Genomic DNA, 14,972 nt, shown 5'->3' with positions numbered 1-14,972 from the left:
TAAAGGTCAGCTAGCAAATTCTTGAGCCATTCGGAACCCTAAGCCGTATATTGTAGCTAATGTCATTCTGCCATCTGAAAGCAAGCAAATATCTTGGGGACGCTTTGATAATTTAACCCTGATCACGATGTATTTACGTGTGTTTGTTTTTTTGCACAGATAATAACCACTGAAATTTAAGTTGCAGTCCTAGTGATTGTTGGCTGCCCTAGTGTCGGATTATTTTCCTAGTGTCGGATTATTTTCCGGCACCGATGATGGATAGTAAGGAATGTTTGATGGTGAAGTTTTTGAAGGCTGAAGTTTTTCCTGGCAAATGTTTTCATAAACATCTTTCCAGGAAAAACAAAACATCTAAATGTATTCAAAATGTCCTCAACAATGTTGTGTTTGTCTGTTTTCACCTGGATGTGTTGGGACTTGGAAAGGGCTTTCTGAATGTCATCCTACTGAGCCACACAGAACGCTGACACATCGACGAGGGCACCTTTTTAGATACAAACTGTAGAGAAGAAGCAGTTTCTCTGTTACCTGGAGGTTAAATTTCAGAAAATGTCTAAATGAATTTGCTGATATGAATATTTTCAGATCCACAACACTTTCTCTAAAACATCGATCATGGTCATGGCATTGCAGAAGCCTTTTACCATACTGCTGAACTGGAAGCCAAATTCATTGCGAAGCATAATCAAGATAAGAGTTTTCTACTCAAACGTCCATAATAGATGGAAATCTTCCAGGAAATCTTCCAGACTCAGAAATCTTGACATCTGAGTCTGGAAAGTATGGAAATTTGAAGATGGGTAGCATCAATGGTGTAAACGTTTAGCAACCTGGCAAATCAGATGGGGATAACTGATAACTTTGGTGCTTGTAGTGTTGGAATGTAAAAATAGCTAAGCTGCAGACGTTGATGATAAAATTCAGTTTATTTCGATTATTATAAGGATTAATTCGCTCCGAAGTAATCTTTTTTTTTTTTGTAGCAGACAAAATCTCCTAAAACACTGAAATCTTAAGTTTATTTAAAAGAAAGTCTCCCTGTGCTCAAGTCTGTCTGCAGATTAGCATCAAACTGTTGCAGTGTTCTCATCTTGAGGAGTAAAAGCTGTGGCCTTCTAACCAAACATGATCTGGCCAAGTGCCTTCTCACCGTTACCACTTTGCCCTTCACTCACTCGTCTTCCTCAGACCACAACTCTTAGCGCTCCGTGTTGCTGTGAATAAAGGCCGGCTACAATCCAATAAAGCAGATGCATCATGTTAAAAACATCACCCGAAGGTAGAGTGCATACACATATATATGTTTTTTTATCCTGGACTTGCACTTGGCACACGAGCAGAACTTGCATGGGATGAAAATTTAATGACCAGAACAGGATATTTATTTCTTGAGTGCTTGCAGATTTGCCGCTCTGGATATCGGTGCATTATCTCTTCTGTCAGTCAATGCAGGCTGTGTATAAACACTCCTGCTCCAATGGCAGGAAGTGCATGTTTGGCAGCCTTTGTTTGAGCTGCTGCATGTGTACTTGTGTCATTGGGTTATGTGAAACGGTGAAAGCCAGTGTTGGGTTTGGACAGGGCGGGAGCAGATGCTCTGTGAAAGATGAGAGGCACCTTCCTGTGGACTGTTTACATTTTCCACAGGCTCAGGAGGAGAACGCAGAAAATGTATACATTACATATGTGGTTCGATAGTGAAAAGAAGCGTCTGCAGTTGTGGCATTGGTCACAAGGGGATGAAACAACACAGCTGATGGAGAACTTGTCTATGGTCCCGAGTGTTGGTCCTGAGGGAGCCGTTTGTTCATAGGGCGAGGGAGGCTCAGCAGGGAGGGTCTGCCTTGCCAGGTCCTCTTGACTCGGTTGGGTAGAGCTGAGAACGATACTGTCATAACAGGATTAACTGGAGGAAGCAGATATGCTGTACACAAGCTTTGTATGAATTATAAAGAGGCCTTAAGCCCATCTGCCAATATGTGTTCTGCACCGTTGAGTCTATATTATATTTCATCTTCCTCCCCATATTTCTCCTCCGTGCTCCTGCATTCCTACAGTACCGTATACTCATCACCTCTTGGCAAAACGAGCATTCCCTCCTTTTCTCCCTTTCTCCGTCGCTGTTGTGGCATCTCTCAGTTTAGCTGCAGGTTCCTGCGGGGTTCTATGGGTCACGGCTGCGTTCACCCTCACGCACGCAATCTCTGCAGCGTCGCAGTTCTTGCATAAACCTCTCGATGTATCTGAAGCCCAGCTCCTGAAGAAGGAAGGCAGTGACAGTTGTCAAATGTCAAAGTGGCAGGGGGAGAGAGAAATCTTAATGAGGAAGAAACGGAGACGTTTGTTCCTTGCTGGAGCTGAGCCATGTTGCTTTGTGTGTCAGAGTTTGAGCTGAAGGACGCTCATGAACTAATAAAAGATGGGCAACTGGAAAATCTTCAGCCGGAGATGGTCAGTATTGAAGCTGATAAAGATGGAGCATGAGAAAAGTGCACTGAAATATAAAGTTAGTCTTTTTTTCCCAAGCTGGAATAATCAGCCAACAAACAAATTGAACAATGTTTAAAAACTTGCAAAAATTAAAATCACCAAGTGGATGACAGAAAATGCACTTACATAGACCCCCACAAATATTTGGGTTTCAGAGAAACCACACACTTTTGTAGCTTTCAGCATGTTTCTGGCAATATTCAGTCTGGACATCTGAGAAATAATGTAGCTCATTTTAATGGGTTGGTATCCTGTCATGGCTTTTAAATGAAGTCCATAAATTTTCAATAGGTTAACATGGAGGCCTTTCCAGAAGCTTAGTAAAGCCCACTTTGTGCACTGCAAACCTAGTTCTGGAGCAGGTGCTTCTTTCTTGGTGTGCATTCTCTAACTCCATTTTAATGTTAAACCTCCCTTCACTGTGGACTGGGAACACTGGGACAAGCATTTTACAGTTTGACAGCCTTCAACCTTGATTCTTCCTGGGTTTGACCCTAGATCTCTGTTGATAAATTGTGAAGCATCCTTGTAAGCAAAGTCTGCGCCAAGCAGTTTAAATAAACTTTACAAATTCTGAGTGGTCGAATATCCAGCCAGATTTATACCAGAAGTTTGTGGATTAGTAGGTCCAATTTACTGTGAGAGTTTTGACCAAATATTAGGGGGTATTTATATAAATTTCTGGACCTGTATGTGTAATTTGAATTGTGGCAATTAAAAAAACCTCCCATTTCTTATTTTTAAATATTGCAGTAGTTGCCTGTTGCATGATTTGTCCACTGGGGAAAAAATACAGTTTAAATGCTTTATTACAAGCCCCAAATAATGTGATGTTCATGTCCTTAATAGGTGTATGTAAACTTCTGACCACAGCCGTTTCCCACTAGTAAGGAGGGATTGTTGATAATTCCCCCTTAGACAGTCACACCTTACCTAATCTTTGCAGGTATGTGCATTGTGAGAACATATTAAAGCTCATAATTACCAAGAAGTGTCTCTGTAAGCTTGGCATTGATTTGCTCCTAGTTTCTACAGACTTCCCATCTACGTGAAATATTTTCTAGTCAGCTGTTGATTTGTGGTTAAGTTCAAGAATTTCAAGGCAGTCCTTCTTCATGCACCAGTACAACTGGCAAACAAACAGTCTCTCAGCATGATGCTGCTTCTGTTGTGGAGAACCCTCTTAAAATTAACTCAGTGAGGACAGTGAGGACATGTTAGCTTTGAATTATTAAACTAGCACCAACTACAAAACAGTGGCAGAGAGAGTCTCAGTATTTTACATTCTTGATGTCGTTCTTCTCCAGACCCAGATAGTAGAGAGTAAAAGATAGATGTTGAGTTGATTGATCAGTCCGTGTGTAAAAAGCACAAAATGTTTGGCTAATGACTCAATAACCCAGGAGCTTTAGCTGTTTCAGAAGGAAAAACCGCCGATTAAAATCTGACAGCTCTGATAGTTTCTTAAAAAGATGCTTGGCATTGACCTGCTCTCCCAGATGCAACAGACTCTCCATCTATGTCAAACATTTGTTTCAGTCCAGAGCACAAGGATCTGTATTTGTAGAGCATCTCCCTCTCTTTGTGTTTCATGTCCTTCCTGTCCTTATACGTCGGGCTGCCTGAAAGTGTTTGTGCAGTCACATCTATTTGGATCTTAAACAGTTTAGATATGTAATATATCACCCAAACAGCAAGACTTGTTTTCGGAAAGTCGTTTTGGTATTTTCGTTCGGGTTTTAAAATTGCTGAAATGACCCCATAAAGAAACCCTGAAGGCCTCTTGACGATTAAAGATCGACAGGAACATCTTTTTTTTTTTTTTTTATGTTTCCCATTAAATTTCTCTATTGTGCCATATGGTAAATAGCTTTTTACAATGTTTAATGTGTTATCAGAAAAAAGAAAAGGGCACAAAAACTAAGCCTTAAAAAAAAACACATATCTCTCCTCTCTGTGGTTCTGCTTTTATGATACTTGAACCTTTGGTTTCAAAATATGAATCCAGGGCGCGCTGCCGGGCTTGCTGAGCTTTAATTAACTTGGTGCTTAATTAGAAGGTTCAGTTCATTCTTGTGTAATTGCCTGTTTTTGGTGATAGTGCTCATTGAGAGGAGTTGTTGCTGCTGTCGTCCGATTTGAGATTGCTGACAGATTTCCAGCTGTCAGCAGATGGGATGAAAGCTGAAAAGCCCGAGTTTGAAGCTTTGAAGCTTTCATGTCAGTGTGGGGATGCTGACACAGATTCTCAGACAAGCTAGTCTGTCGACTGAAGGTAAATAAAGATGGCTTGGCCGTTGATATTGCTTACCAGTGCAGAAAAGGGTGCGGTGGCGCAGGGGTAAAACGCGCAACTCATATTCAGAGGTTTCAGTCCTCGACGCATTTGTCATGAGTTCGACTCCTGGCACAGGCCACCTTTGCTGCATGTCTTCCCCCTCCCTCCACCCTTTTTCTGCCAACATACTATAAAAAAAAACCCTGAAAAATAAAAGGCCACCTGTGCCATTAAAAAAACATTAAAAAAAGCAATGCAGAGAAGCAGGTATGATGACGTGAGGAGGAACATCTCACAGGATGGAGTTTGGTGACTGAATACCTAGAGATGTCCCCAAACCTTTCAGCACACCTTCAGCTTGCACATCTTTAGAACCGCCTTTGGGCTAAATGTGTGATTGAAAGAATTTTATCATGAATGATGCCAGTCACCATGAACTTGTTTAAAAAAAAAAAAGAAAGTCATCTGACATCTTCTGTCAGAGGTCCATGTTTTCCATCAAGAGTATCGATCTTTTCACCTTAAGCTTTCATTGATCGTTAACACAACAAGCAAACAACACTACGGTGAACACAAGTCGTACAATGAAATTGTTGATATTTTAAACAAAATGTTGCTGGGTTGAACTAATGCTCAGTTTTTGTTAATTTCTAGTGTCTAAAAAATATGAGAGAAACTGATTACTGTAGGCGAGGCATTTTTTTAACTGTAGCAGAGCAACGATTAAAGCAACAGAGCAACCCTGAGTAGGCCTTTTTATAGAAGCTGAACACAGGCCTGATGAATAAATCTGGGAGCATCATCATAATCGAGTCACGTTCTGTTTTATTGAAAAATGAGATGCGTTAATTTTTTTAAGCACAATGAGTCGCTGCCATTTGGTAGGAGAGATAGAAACTGATGCTGAAAATAGAAACCGATGCTGAAAATAAAGCTGTAAACATTGTTAGCTGATATACAGAAACACAACAGGAGATTACAGGAGTTCATTCTCACGCAGGAAAAGTCTGGAGTTTGTTTTCAAGATTTATTTCAGTATAAAAACAAAAGAATATGGAAAAATGTTTTAGGCTTTTTTCCCTGTCTCACTGTCTAAATGTTGTGTCTTTACTTCCTCGTGTACTCCCATCTGTTCCTCCTTCCTTGCGTCCCACCTCCATTCCTTCTTTGTCTCTTTCCTTTCTTTCTTTTGTTCCCTGTATCCTCCTTCCTTCCTTTGTCCTGCCTCTCTTACTCCCTTTCTTTCCTTCCTTGTGTCCTTCTTTATCCCCACCCTCTCTTTATATGCTACCTCCTCTTCTCCCTTTTGTCATTCCTTGTTCCCATTCATCACTGTGTCCTACCTCCCATCTTCCTGTCTTCCCTTGCTTGTGTCCTTTCCTTCTTTCCAGTCTTGCATCTGCCTTTCTTTCTTTTCCCCTTTTTTTTCCTTCCTTTATTGTCCTACCTACATCTTTTCTTGACCTTTTTCATGCATTCCTTCCTTTTGTTTCTTTCTTGTCTTCCCTCCCTCTTTCCTTGTGCCCTTCTTTCCTTCCTTTGTTTCCTTTCTTGTGTCCATTTTTGCTTTTGTGTCATGTGTCCTTCTTTCCTTTCATTCCTCTCTTGTGTCCTACCTCCCTTCATTTTTTATTTCTTCATTGTGTTGTTCATTCCTTTCTTTCTGTTGTGTTGCCCTAACTCTTAATTGTCTCCTTCTCTCCTTTCTTGTCTACTACCTCAGTTCCCTCATTGTGTGCTACCTCCATTACCTGGATTGCTTTGTCAATTCCTTGTCTTATTTCCCTTCCTTCGTTGGCTTCCTTCTCCTATGCTTACTTTTGTTCTTCCCTCCTCCCTTCTGTTGTTCCTCATTGGTGTCCTTCTTTCCTTACTTCCTTCATTCCCTCTTTTCTTAAATGAAAATTTTGTAGGAACCCTTTCACACTATTTTCTTAAAAACATGTTTTAAAGAATATCAAATTTGTAAAAGACAATTTATCAACAATGAAAAATGTTCGATAACTTCTCTTTTTTATATACTTTTCAAATTTCAGAAAACATCATAAACCATCTTGCATAAGGACAACAACATCAGCAGACTTTAATAACAGGTTAGCAGCAAACATACAGTAAGGATCTTAATCAGAACTGAGGGAAAATCAAGTCACTGAATATACTAGAAGGGGGGATTGTTTACCTGGCTGCAGGTGAGCTCATCAGGAGCAGCGAACAGGGGTTACCTGGCAGTCTTAGACAAGGTCAGGGTAGCTGAGGACACCTAGAGATAATGAGAACCCAATTAACCAACGCTGACTGGAACAAAGATCTGGAAACTAACCAGGACCCACATAACAAAAGCAAATGTTTCTTTATGAAGGATTTAGAGACAAAATAGAGCTAAATCCTTGCATGTGAAATGACAAGACAGCAAAAAACCCACCAAAATATTCTGAGTATCATCTCAGTAGGTCAGTAGTTTGTGGGCTTTGTCAACAACACCATGCAAGCGACTGTCCATTTTTGCTACATGTTCATCCAGTAGGAGCGAATGCTGCAAGTCATGATGTCACTCGATGCAATCTGCTGGGTTTCCTTAGATAGAAATCTATTTAAGCAACTTAAATAATAAACTGAATTTCACTACACTGTTAACAACTAGGATCAGTTGGACTGTATGTACTTGACTTGGAATCTGTATGATTTGATTGAATTGACTTTGTAAAGTACCTTGAGATACATGTGTTGTGAACTGGTGCTATTTATAGATAAACTGATTTGAATAGAATTATTTTGTTGAGAATTAAGATACTTACCTTAACTTTGAGATTTCTGAAAGGCTACCAAATCCATTATGTTCCATGATAGACAGTTAAAAGCTCAGAAGGATAAAAATGATCACCTTCGCTCTGTAAAACCTTCCTGTAAAACCTCCTTAGAGTTTTGATGTCTCCCCCTCCTTCACAGGCTGAATGAACTGCCGTCATGTCTCATGCAAGTAGTAGAAAATAGTTAACTTTTAAAAGCTTTGTGCTTCCTCTGACTTCATTTTTAAACACTGATCCTGAAAAGTAAACATTTAGTCTTCTTCCCTCAGTAATCATATCCAAACTGAATAGTGTTGTTGTCAGTGCGACCTGGTAGATTTTTTTTGTTATTTCCGCCTGGCTGGTCACCAGCCCATCAAGTTAAAAATCATCAGATTCTCATCAACAACTGATGTGGCTGTGCGTCTCAGTCAGAAATGTGCAAAGCTACCACAAGAAAACCTCTGTACAGTAGTTTCAGAAAGTGTTTAAGGAAGTGGCATTGCAGGACTCCCTTCATCCCAGTTAACACCAGTCATCAAACAGGGGTCATTATGTGTCAGCCAGGATGCCTGGGTTGACCCTGGTAGACACTCCTCAGTAATCACACTGAGGCTCCAAAACCTCCATTCACTGTGATAATAGTGCTCAGATTAACTCTTAATACTCATTACTGTCATGTGGTGCAGCTTCGTGTTTTCTGTGTGCCCCAAATTATCTCTGAGAAGCAAGCGAAGCTGCAAGACCTCGTCCCTAGTGGGAAATGCAATGGAAAGCGTTAGGCGCCCTTGTCCAAGTTCATTTCCAACATGCAAACTGGACCAAATCCTTTAGTGATGGATGGAGGACAATGGGGAAAAAACAATAGCAGCATGGGGTCAAGCAGTGGAGGGGGCCCTTGAGGATGATGGAGAAAGAAATCACATTAAATGGGAAGGTATTGAGGAGTAAGGTCAGCACTGTGGGCGGCATACTGATGATGAGGATTAGGATGGAGACTGAAAACAAAAAGATATAGAGGCTGTTTTGTCAGAGCATTAAGGAGGATGTCAAACTTCCTTTGATATTAGTTCAAAATGTTACATGAGGAGGAATTGAGACACTTGTAGTTAGCAGGTTAAAAAAATCCTACAGCTGCTAAAATAATACAAACATATTTGTCACTAGGGTCATAATATTGATATCTATAACATTTATTTATTGTTAACTTTATTTTGACGTACAGAGTTACAACTATTACAACATTTTCTTTTCAGTTGTGTTCAGGCATGTAGCTCAAATTAGTTGTATTCATTTCCAAAGTCAAATAATCCATGTCAAAAAGCATGAAAGTTGAAAGGAGAAAAAAGGCAGCCGAGAACACAGCCAAAAGTTGTGGAGGAGTGAAGATTTTACATTTTGCAAGATAAACTCTGGCATCAGTGTATAACACAATAGCTATTCAAGACAATAGTAGTGATAGCGAAGTCTACAGGTCAAAGTTGACTTATATGATTGATTTATATGGCTACTTTTCCAATGAGTAGGAGAAAATCCAGAAAGATTTGATTAAAGGAACTTGGAGAACCAACAAACCAGAACCCTACTCAGAGATTTAAAAGCTCTCTGTCTGCCTGTAATTCATTACTATGGGGAATGACTGCTTGCGAAAAAAACTATAATGGTAAGCACAAAACATTTTTAGCATAATTCACAAAGACATAATTTCTGCTCCTGCTCTGACCTGCATTGTTTCACAGATTTGCACAGGCATACATCTTTTACTTGTGAAGGTTTAACCACACTATAGTATTTCACTGGGGCTCTCAAAGGTGACACATTTATGTTAACACGACCTGGTTCATTAAATGTGCACACCCTTAAACTAATACTTTGTTGAAGCATGCCAAATAGCATGTCATGAATTGGCAGTATTTCACCACTTTACATTAAAAAACTTGTTAGATTGATAGGAGATCACTTTTCCACAGCCCTCTTCAGTTGATTCCACAGATGTTCTAGTTAAATTTAATTCATGACTCTAATTCCTGGCCATTACAAAATGTCTGCTGGTGAAGCCATTCCTTTGTTTACTTTTGATGTAAGATTGGACTTAGAGTGATGCTAAGTTGGTTTCATTAGACCATAACACAATCTCCCACAAGGTTTTATGTGATTCGAGCCAAGACTGGATGTTTTTGTTGGCTTCTGTATTTTAACCCTACCTTTAAGTCCAGACATATAGAGCATAGAGGAGTTTGCTGTCACCTGAAGAATACAACCTGTACTAACCAGTTTACCTGAACCTCCTTCAGTTGTCCTGCCAGGCTCTTGGCAGAGTCCCTGACCAGTTCGAGTCTTTTATCAGTTCGAGTCTTTTATCTGTTTTGGAGAAATGTCAAGTTTAGGTACTATAACTGTTTATATTTACTCCAATTATAATGAATCTCTTCATGGGGCCATGCTACATATCAATCGCTGTGGAGGGATTTTTTTGTATCGTTCAACTGATGCCTTTGTACATTTAAATCATTTTGATCTTTTACTTAAAAATGTCAAGGTTTCTGATTAATGTGGATATTTATCTGACCATTTGGCAGCACCAATAGAGCATTAAAATGTAATTTCCAGTCAGTCAGTTGTTGTTTTAATATAAAAAAGGAAAATTATTAAACAATAGAAAACTCAAATACCTGGTCTTGACGCAAGAGAACACTGTAAATTTCACCCGTCTATCCCAGTTTGTATGCATGATTCAAAAGCAACATGCATACTGCAATGACATCTCAGGATTTCTGTTTATTGCCTCACATTTGCATCCATGTAACACATGTTTTTCAGTATCCCAGCATACATGGAAAAATAGGAAACCAATTTTGACAGCAGCTTTAACGTACTCAATATGAGTTTCCAAACATCCAGATGTTTTCTTTGAAACAACAGAACAGTGTCGTGGCCTTTTTTTTTTTTTACAGCTTGCTGACTGATGGTGAGGCCCAGCTGGTAGAAGAAGGGAATATGCTGAGCTACTCTACTCACTCTGGCACTTTTTGTGGCATTTCATTCGTTTCTGTGGTTTTGAACCCGTAACGTTTTAAAACTTTACATATCAGTAACCGGCTAGGTGACATTATTTGTGTTCGCCATGACTCCCAGAGCTGTACAGGCCGTGGCCATCATGCATGGGTCAAAATTACTGGTCCGCCCCTGTAACTGTCTTCCATCTGACGCCAGGACAGCGTGCTAATTTGGCCGCTGTGACTTTTTCTCCTGCCGCTCTGCAGGAGGCCAGAATAACAAGCGCTTCACAGGGACCTGATTTATTTTTGCAAATTGTCCAAAGTGTGTATGAAGGCGTGCTGCTCACCATGCGGCCCCATGGCGCAGGGCCTGTGAATATTTGATGTTCGTTGTGAGGGGCCTGGAGTGTTGCGTTTGCTATTGACAGCCTAGAAAAATAATCCCAGAGTTGCATTCTTTTTATGAACACACACATTTTATGAACAAAATCTTCCTCTCAGATAGATTCACAATCAGTCAGCAGTATTAGAACGTTAAGCGTGATAGTGCAGCTCACAGTAATATTTATCAATGTATAGTACTCCAGCATTTGGTGGGTAAACACTCTGTCTGCACTTAATAAATATATTCCTAAGTTCTTAAGTATAAGGCTAAATGAAGGCTCTTCATATAAATGTTAACATGAAGAGAACTTCTTTCCTATGCTCTGTGTGGAGGTGTCAGATGTTTTGGACCAAATTCCCTTCAACTCCTTGTGCATTGTTGGCTCAACACCAAGCTTTATGCTTTCATTATACCAGTGCTCTAACACATGTCCATGCTGTATATGGCTCATAGCAATGCTGAACGAGTCCCTGACTCAGCCGAGTGAGCAAGACCTTGAGTTCAGTTTCTCAGACCTTTGGGTACACTAATGAAGCCAGATTGCCAGTGCTACAGACAGATTTCCAGGCACTGAGTTGGCTGGAAATAAGATGTGATATTCTGTCAGGTTTTAGCTTTACTTTAATGAGTTATTTTATTTCACATGTCTTGTTTAAGAAATGAAGACCAAAGGTAGAGGGGCAGATGAGTCCTCTTGGTTCATTCTCAGGCTCTGCTGCATAAATAACAGAAGCTGCTTCAGGAGAAAGACACAGCAGTCTGTGAGATACTTTACAAAGCCCTGAATGTCACCTCCTTACGGACACAAAACTCACATGTTGTTGTTAAACTCTTTAATAGACAGATTTTCCTTATTGTTCTCATTGTGTAAAAATACTATCGTTTCATTTGGGAGCAGGAAACCTTGTGAATCTGCCATGTTTGTAGCTTGAATTTTGCCTGCTTGATACATTTATGTGTCCCTTTTGTCAGATAATTCTCCTAAATCCAGAGAGAAGGCCCAAAAAATCCTGGTCAAAATTTAAAAAACAGGGTTTTTATTATCCGTCCATTGTCTTCAGTTTATATCAGGCCACGGGGGTAACTGGAGGGTATCCCACACATCTGTCTCTCCGGTAAAACATTCTTCCCAGTAAACCTACTCATTCTACGAGATCCCAAGTTGTTCCTAGGCCAGAAGGGATATGTACACTCACTGGCCACTTTATTAAATACAGTACATCTTTTCAAAGCTTGTTAACAGTTAGTGGATCAACCAATCACATGGCAGCAATTCAATGCTCTTGGTCATCTAGATGTGGAGAGGATGAGTTTCTGAAATGCAAACCCAGCATCAGAATGAAGAAATGTGATTTAAGTGATTTTGAATATGGCTGTTGGCACCAGACGAGCTGATGAGATTGCCCGGAGTACCTTAAGGCTCTGGATGTTGTAGGGTTGTGTTGGTTAATGCGACTGCAGTATCGCGTGGACATTGGGGGCAGTTCCACTGGATTGGCAGATCGGGGTGGTGGTCCCCCTATTCAGAAAGGGGGACCGTAGAGTGTGTTCCAACTATAGGGGAGTCACACTCTTAAGCCTCCCTGGTAAGGTCTATTAAGGGGTTCTGGAGAGGAGGGTCCGTCGGATAGTCGAACCTTGGATTCAGGAAGAGCAGTGTGGTTTTTGTCCTGGCCGTGGAACACTGGACCAGCTCTACACCCTCAGCAGGGTCCTGGAGGGTTCATGGGAGTTTGTCCAACCAGTCTACATGTGCCATGTGGACTTGGAGAAGGCGTTCCACCGTGTCCCTTGGGGAATCTTGTGGGGGGTATTCTGGGAGTATGGGGTACCAGGCCCTTTGATAAGGGCTGTTGGGTCCCTGTACGACCGGTGTCAGAGCTCGGTCTGCATTGCCGGCAGTATGTCGGACTCATTTCCGCAGGGGGTTGGACTCCGCCAAGGTTGCCCATTGTCTCAGATTCTGTTCATAACATTTATGGACAGAATTTCTAGGCCCAGCCAAGGTGTTGAGGGGATCCGTTTTGGTGGCCGTAGGATTGCATCTCTGCTTTTTGCGGATGATGTGGTCCTATTGGCTTCATCAGCTCGTGATGTACAGGTCTCACTGGAGCAGTTTGCAGCCGAGTGTGAAGCGGCCGGGATGAGAATCAGTGCCTCCAAGTCCAAGGCCATGGTTCTCAGGCGGAAAAGGGTGGAGTGCCTTCTCCGGGTCGGGGATAGGTCTTGCCTCAAGTGGAGGAGTTCAAGTATCTTGGGGTCTTGTTCACGAATGATGGAAAAATGGAGCGGGAGTCGATAGACGGATTGGTGCTGCATCAGCAGTGATGCGGGTGCTGTACCGGTCTGTCGTGGTGAAGAGAGAGCTGAGTCAAAACGTGAAGCTCTCGATTTACCAGTCGATCTACGTTCCTACTCTGATGTATGGTCATGAGCTTCGGGTCATGACCGAAAGAATGAGATCATGGAGACAAGCGGCCCAAATGAGTTTCCTCCGCAGGGTGTCTAGGCTCTCCCTTAGAGATAGGATGAGAAGCTCGGTCATCCGGGAGGGACTCAGCGTAGAGCCGCTGCTTCTCCACGTCGAGAGGAGCCAGTTGAGGTGGCATCTGGTTAGGATGCCTCCTGGACGCCTCCCTGGTTCTGTGTTCCGGGCACGTCCCACCAGGAGGAGGCCCAGAGGAAGATCCAGGACACGCTAGAGGCACTATGTTTCTCGGCTGGCCTGGGAACGCCTTGGGATTTCCCCGGACGAGCTGGCCCAAGTGGGTGGGGAGAGGGTAATACGGATGGATGGATGGATGGATGGATGGATGGATAAAATATTTTTAATTTTGATTCAGTGTGGAAGCTCAGCTCCTAGGAGAGTGGACTGTAGGTTGCCTGTACACGAGTAAAGGAACGTAAGTTGCTGTCCACAGACCACTTCACAAAACCAACTGGAGCGCTATGAGTCCTCTAAAGCTATGTTTTTAACACTGGTCCTCAAGGCCCACTGCCCTGCATGTTTTAGATGTTTCCCTGCTTCAGCTCACCTGATTTCAATTGATGACTGATTAACAGGCGTTTGATGTACTGCAATCAATTGAATCAGGTACATTAAAGCAGGGAAACATCTAAAACATGCAGGGTACTGTGCCTTGAGGACCAGGGTTGAAAAACACTGCTCTAAAGGATAATCTGAAGTATTACAACAGAAATTAAGCATGACCCCTTTGGTGGCCCGTGTTCTTGCCATGTTTATTCTGGATCAATTTCTGCACATCAAATGGCTGGTAACATTCCTAGTTTGTGAAAGGTGTTTTATGATTTTTTATCCAAAATGTGAAACCTCTTACTATTGCCTCAATAAATTTGTCTTGGAAGTGGGAACGCCGGTATGGGATTGACGTCATACCAGAGGTATCCGCTTTCTACTGTTGGAAAATTGGAAAACCAGTGGTGTGACAAATATTTCCCCCTTACATTATAGCAAAACAAGGTAATAAGCTATTTTGCTCAATTTCACGCATTTACACACTGAAGTAAAGTGATCAGAAGTCCAAGAAGTCCAGAAGTGTGTTTTTCTGCAACTTTGACTACATTTTATGTTCATGGAAGCCATCTTGATTATTGAATTTGGGATTAGCCAGGGACCTCATACTTGTAAGTAAAAATGAAATGCACCAACACATTTCATTTACTTCCATCACAATGTTTGTATATAGCTGTATTTTTTCATTCATTGATATATTTATTCACTTTATATTTTCATTAACAGCACAGTTTAAAAGCAGGTGAAAAATGGTGATCATGTTGACAAAACTGGGAATAATATTTCACTAGTGCACATTCAGTAGTAAAGGTTTATGTGGAATAGTTTTGACGTAAAGGAGCCAGACTCCACCTTTTCACACTCCTGTTGCTGGATCGACCCTGTGGAGATCACCAGGGATGTCAGGATTAATTTGTTTATCATGCGTTTGAAAACAGGATTTGCATACATTTGGCTGCATTTCTACAAATATCAATGAGGTCACATTTCCTTCTAG

The 14,972-nt window shown here is 41.3% G+C and overlaps 1 protein-coding gene across 1 annotated transcript in view; it reads left to right on the top strand.

Moving 5' to 3' along the window:
• The window catches only part of mcu (mitochondrial calcium uniporter), a 78,834-nt gene that overhangs the window by 38,799 nt on the left and 25,063 nt on the right, over positions 1-14,972 (top strand). The window lies entirely within an intron of this gene.

Source organism: Girardinichthys multiradiatus, chromosome 22 (assembly GCF_021462225.1).
Source record: "Girardinichthys multiradiatus isolate DD_20200921_A chromosome 22, DD_fGirMul_XY1, whole genome shotgun sequence".
NCBI lineage: Eukaryota > Metazoa > Chordata > Actinopteri > Cyprinodontiformes > Goodeidae > Girardinichthys > Girardinichthys multiradiatus.
Note: the sequence above shows the minus strand (reverse complement) of the source record. Positions and strands in the feature narration are given on the sequence as shown.